Raw genomic sequence first — 7,157 nt, forward strand, 5'->3', positions numbered from 1 at the left:
AATTCAAGAGCCAAACTTCTAAGACATTATTTTTTATATTGACAGTTGACACAGTTTTTAATTTTGATTTCTTTTATTACTAATTGGTTTTACACTTTCAGTTATTGACATATAAATATAAAATTACATTAAAAATTAAATTCTAATATACTAATGGCAACGATTTTAGGAAAATCGACACCAAAGCGTTTTCACAATGAAACATAAATTGCGTCGCAATATGTTTTTGGCATTGTTTTTTATATTTGCGTCACCAAAAACATTTTTCATCGAACTATTTGTTGCGTAGCCAGATGGATTTTACGTCGTTTTTTATATTTTTGTCTCCAAAAAGCTGTTACGACGAGCCTTTTGTTGCTTAGCTAAATGTCTTTGGTGTCACTTTCTATATTTTCATCACCAAAAAGTTGTTACGATGGGCCTTTTGTTCCATAGCTAAATGTCTTTGGCGTTGCTTTCTATATTTTCGTCACCAAAAAGCTGTTACGACGGGCCTTTTGTTCAATAGCTAAATGTCTTTGGCGTCGCTTTCTATATTTTCGTCGCCAAACACATTTTATGGCATTGTGCATTTGCTTTGCTAAATACTTTTGGCTACATTTTGTACTATTTTCGTCTCTAAAAAGTATCCACGACGACATATGGTTACATCGCGAAAACAACTTGGGCGTCGCTTTTTGTATTTTCGTCGTCAAAAACATTATATGACGAATTATGTCATCGCTAAGTCCGTCGCCAATTTGTTTCCCGCCATCTCTTGCGAGGATTAGAAAGTCTGCAAAACTATTGGCGACCAATTTCATATTTCGTCGCTAATAGTTACCTTCGGCGATGAATTTTGAAATCGTAGCTAAAAGCCCTTTTTGTTGCAGTGAAAGCAGACGCTCTTTTAGTGCTATGTCCTTTATTTCCAATACAAATACGTTTAGGTTTAGCACTAATACACTAAAATGAAAATCTATTATTCATGCTGTATGAATGGAGGGATTTGATTTTGCTATTATGTAAGGATACCAATTTTATTGGACCATCAAATTAATCAATGTAAACTTTATATTTAAATGTGATTTATACCTTGTGTTGATGCTTGATTTTGACACCAACGACTCGATGTGCAAAGTGCTAAGAGAGTCTTTGAAATTACACATGATGGATTCATGAGATTTGAATATAGTGCTGAGATTATATATGTTTGCAGAAACATATATAATAGATAGACAAGAGAGATTTTTATAGTGGTTTGAACGCTTAAAGCGAATTATACGTCCACTGTTATATTATTATTCTTTGACTATTTCCATGATATTGCCTGTAAAGTGTACAAAGATGGAGTAATACTTTGTTTACAAAGAAAAAATAATAAAGCTCAAATGTTTTGTCTAGCTCTCATCTATCCAACCTCCCTTTTTACGAAGAGATGTACTCATCTATACACCTTTGAGATCAATGTAATGAATGTTTTTGCAAGTTATCTTGACACATAGAGAGCTCTCATTCATCTTTATCTTAAGATAAGATAGGGTTGGTATAAAATATCTTTGAGGCAATAAGCGTTTGACAACTAGTACACTTTGTCTTTTAGGCACTTGTTGAGCTGACATCAGCCTGATCTTTTAGGCATAACTGAACCCCCCCCCCCCCCCTTTGGAGTGCGTAATTTCACTTCAAAAACTCATGTCTTAGATATGAATGGTTGTCGCACTATAGGCTGCAGTCTTGAATTGAAGAGCTCAAACTATGCCTGGCGCGATCGGGTGCTGAGAGCTAGGACTGCGATCTGAGGGCTTGGAGTGATCCGAAGCTGAGCGCGATCTGATAACTAACATGAAATGTCCAGTAGATGAATTTCTAGAGAGAGCTGACGTTAGAAGCCCAAACGCACGACTTATAGGCCTTAAACGGACAAGCAAACCTAAAACAACCATAACTTATGATCCGAAAGGAGTTTTGGAGCCCGTAAGATATCCACGAAGAGCTCGTTTTGAGCTTTATATCATGGCACTAAGGAACCTAGTTGAGACCATTTTTGGAGCCAAAATCCACCTTTTCGGCATGTTTTGAGACTGTTTTGAGTTTTCTACACTTTTTTTCTAACGTTGGCAGTTAGCCGCGATCCAAGAACTGAGAATTGATCACGATCCAAGAGCTGAGAACACGACTTGAGGCTATTTGCAATCTCAGAGCTAAGAGCTAATCGCGATTTGAGAGCTAGGAGCTGATCGCGATCTAATAAGGGCTCGACCTGGAGTTTGAGGCGTGCGATCTGAACGATCTTATTCACGCGATCTTAAGCAAACAATCGAGCTTATGAGCCCAATCAGAGAGCGTAAGAAGCTCGATTAGAGAGCATAAAGGGCTCGATCTGAGATCATAAGGAGCTCGATCTGAGATCATAAGGAACTCGATCTGAGAACTCAAGAGGTCTTTACAATCTGAGAGCTTGAGAGCTCTTTGTAATCTAAGAGTTTAAGGAGTTCAATCAGAAAACAAAAGGATTTTGATCAGAAAGCGCGAAGCTTGATTTGAGAACAAAAGAAGTTCGATCAGAAAGCGCGAAACTTGATCTGAGAACAGAAGGAGTTCGATCAGAAAGTGCGAAGCTTGATTTGAGAACACAAAAAGTTCAATCAGAAAGTACGAAGCGCGAAGCTTGATCTGAGAACATAAGAAGTTTAATCGGAAAGTGCGAAGCTTGATATGAGAACTCGAGATCAGTGATCTAAGCGCTCGGAAGGGTGGTCTAAATTATCTGAACGTGTGATCTGAATGATCTTGAACGCGCAATTTGGATGATCTAAGCGTTCGATCTGGCCACACGTTCCCAGAGCTTTGATGCGTGTGATCTAATCACGCCATCTGAGAGCTAGAGATCTAAGCGATCTAAGCATGTCATCTCGGCGATCTTGAACGCATGATTTGAGCGTGCGATCTATGATTTGGCCACGTGATTTTAGAGCTCTGATACATGCGATATGTGATCTGGCTACGCCATCTGAGAGCTAGATATCTAAGCGCGTGATCTCAACGATCTTGAACGCGCGATCTGAGCATGCGAATTGTGATCTAGACATGCGATTTGAGAGTCCTGATCCGTGCAATCTGGTTACGCCATATGAGAGTTCTTATGTGTGCGATGTAACCATGCCATCTGAGAGCTCTGATACGTGCAATCTGCGATATGGTCACGCCATCTGAGAGTTCTGATGCATGCAATCTAGCCACGCCATCTAAGAGCTAGAGATTTAAGCGATCTGAGCGCGTGATCTCAGTGATCTTGAACGAGCGATCTGAGTGTGTAATTTGCGATATGGACACACGATTTGAGAGCTCTGATGCATGCGATTTGATTACGCCATCTGATAGCTCTGACGCATGTGATCTATAATCTAACCACGACATTTGAGAGCTCTGATGCGTGCAATCTGGCCACACCACCTGAGAGCTAGAGATCTGAGCGCGTGATCTCAGCGATCTTGAACGCGCGATCTGCGATATGGACACGCGATTTGAGAGCTCTAATGCATGCGATTTGAGAGCTCTGATACGTGCGATTTGAGATCTCTGATGCGTGCGATCTGCGATCTAGTCATGCCATCTGAGAACTCTGATGCTTGCGATCTACGATCTGGCCACGCCATCTGAAAGCTAGAGATCTGAGCACATGATCTCAACGATCTTGAACGTGCGATCTAAGCGTGCGATCTGTGATTTGGACATACGATTTGAGAGCTCTGATGCGTGCGATTTGAGAGCTTTGATGCGGGCTATCTGATCATGCCATATGAGAGCTCTGATGTCTGCGATCTGCGATTTGACCACGCCATCTAAGAGCTCTGATGCGTACGATATGCGATTTGATCACGCCATCTGAGAGTTCTAATGCGTGCGATCTGCGATCTAGCCACGCCATCTAAGAGCTCTAATACGTGCGATTTGCGATCTGGCCACGTCATCTGAGAGCTCTGATGCGTGCGATCTGACCACGCCATCTGAAAGGTCTAATGCGTGCGATCTGGGAGCTTGGACGTGGGTTCGAAACTTGCATAAGCCACCAAACTGTTGATGCTTGATTTTGACATAACGACTCGCACGTGAAAAGTGCTAAGAGAATTTTAGAAATTACACGTAATAGATTCATAAGATTTGAATATGGTGTTGAGATTATATATGTTTGCATAAACATATATAATAGACAGACAAGAAGGATTTTTATAGTGGTTCGGATGCTTAAAACGAATCCTATGTTCGCTGTTATTTTATTATTCTCTGAACATTTCCATGATATTGTTTGTAAGACGTACAAAGATGGAGAAATACTTTGTTTACAAAGAAAAAATAATAAAGCTCAAATGTTTTGTCTAACTCTCATCTGCCTAGCCTCCCCTTTTACAAAGAGAGGTGCCCATATATAAACATTTGAGGTTAATGTAATGAGTGCTTTTGCAAGTTGCCTTGACACATAGAGAGCTCTCATTCATCTTTATCTTAAGATGAAATAAGGTTGGTATAAAATATTTTTGAGGCGGTATGAGTTTGACAGTTAGTACATTTTATTTTTTAGACACTTGTTGAGCTGGCATCAGCCTGATTTTTTAGGGATAACACCTTGCATTAGAGATATAATCAGCTTGGTAGTTATTCTATTCTCATGTATAATGTAATTATATTTTAATTTATATAAATAAATCTAGAATAGTTTGTAGGGATTAATTATTTGCTAAACGTTAATCTACATAAGGTCATTCATACATCTTAATTTAATAATAAATAATGTTAAAGCATCTCCAATGTCTCTCTTTATTTTAAAAAGAGCATCTTTAATATAAAGAAATAGTATTTTTATTAAAATATAAATATAAAAAACAAAATTTTTATTCAAATCTAATAAATTCTTTAAATTTAAAGAAGATGCTATTTATTTTAAAGAAAGATACTTAATGGAAGAGAGAATTCATAAATAAAATGCATGAAACTTGTAGTTCATTAATTAAAATTAAAATAGAAAGTGAAATTTGACTCTCTAAATGTGGAGAGTCAAACTTACTATTTAATTTATATTTAAAAGATAAAGAGTATATTAGACTCTTATTTTTATGAATATATTCTTTATAATAAAAAATTTTAGTTATATAAAAAGTTATTAGAGATGCCCTTAGCATATGTAAACCTTCTCTCATACGGTCCACAAAAACATATAATTGGATGATTAAATAAGGTAAATTTGACTGGAGAATAAATTTAATTATTTAAGTGATATATTTAAATATATTTATTGAGGAGTCAAGTCAGGAGTACGATTAAATGCTTTCATTAAGGCGGTAACGTTAAAAAAAAAAAATCTTAAATAAATAAGGAGTTACGAGAGGCGGTAATACAACATTAAAATTTAAAATTGTGTCCAAACTGTCAAAGGGGGTTCTTGGGCAAAATTAGCCACAAGCATCCCAAGCATGGCGAAAACGAAGGATGTTCGAGCAATGTCATCTCCGCTAACAACACGACACGAACACAAACCGAGCGCCAAGGAAGAAAGAGAAAGAAAGAATAGCTTATACACTTCACCTGCAATCTTTTGCTCTTTTTCACGCCGTGATTGCAGTTGGTTTACTCTGAATTTTTGTAATTTTGATCGAATATTGGAGTCAATTCCCTCTGAATTGCTTCACCAGAAGAAATTTCATCTGATAGGCTCCGTTGAGAATCAGACATTCCCGAAAAATTGCGGAAGATTAATCGACAACTCATGTGCATATCAAGGAAATAATTCAGATGAATTTAGTTTTCTATTGTGCAGAAGTTAATGAACAAGAGAACTTCGTAGGGTGGATGTGGAACCAGAGATTGTTCAATTATGGAGCCAAGTAGTAGAGTTAGACAGTTAGTGATGATGATATAAAGTGAGATGTACAAGTTTAAGTGATATTGAGAATTAATAATATTTATTATTGTTATCAAAATTTAATTTGTATAAGTGTGATGTTATTTTTCTTGTGCATAATTTTGATTGTTTGCTTTAATATTAATAATATTATCTAATGCACAAATTTGACATTTAAATATAAATATTAAATAATATTATAAATATTATAAAAAAAAAAATATGATCCAACAAGTACCAAACATAAGCCTTCCAACAGTGGAAACCTAAAAAACAATTACCCCATGATGCTTTTGTATTTACAAAATAAATAATAATAATAATAAATAAGAGCATTGTCTTTTGCTTTTAATAAATATTTAAATATATTTATATATCAAGGCTTAAATAAGTATAAATAATAACCAACCCAATCTATTAAGTGAAATAATGAATTCTTTACTGCAACATTCTTAAATTGAAGTACATGCTTGAATGTCAATTCAAGAGCCAAACTTCTAAGACATTATTTTTTGTATTGACAGTTGACACTGTTTTTAATTTTAATTTCTTTTATACTAATGGTTTACACTTTCAGTTATTGACATATAAATATAAAATACATTAAAAATTAAATTCTAATATACTAATGGCACGATTTTAGAAAATCGACACCAAAACGTTTTCACGATGAAACATAATTGCGTCGCAATATATTTTTGGCATTGTTTTTATATTTGCGTCGCCAAAAACGTTTTCGATGAACTATTTGTTGAGTATCCAGATGGATTTTGCGTCATTTTTTATATTTTTGTTGCCAAAAAGCTGTTACGACGAGCCTTTGTTGTGTAGCTAAATGCCTTGGCATCGCTTTCTATATTTTCATCACCAAAAAGTTGTTACAATGGGTCTTTTGTCCGTAGCTAAATGTCTTTGGCGTTGCTTTCTAATTTTCGTCGCCAAAAGCTGTTACGACGAGCCTTTTGTGCATAGCTAAACGTCTTTGGCGTTGCTTTCTATATTTTCGTCGCAAACACATTTTAGGCATGTGCATTTGCGTTGCTAAATACTTTGACTACGTTTTGTACTATTTTCGTCTTTAAAAAGTATCCACAACAACATATGGTTACGTGCGAAAACAACTGGGCATGCTTTTTGTATTTTGTCGTCAAAAACATTATATGACGAATTGTCATTGTTAAGTTCGTCGCCAATTGTTTTCTCGCCATCTCGTGCGAGGATTAGAAAGTCCGCGAAACTATTAACGACCAATTTCATATTGTTGCTAATAGTTACCTTC

Source organism: Pistacia vera, unplaced genomic scaffold (genome assembly GCF_008641045.1).
Source record: "Pistacia vera cultivar Batoury unplaced genomic scaffold, PisVer_v2 Contig940, whole genome shotgun sequence".
NCBI lineage: Eukaryota > Viridiplantae > Streptophyta > Magnoliopsida > Sapindales > Anacardiaceae > Pistacia > Pistacia vera.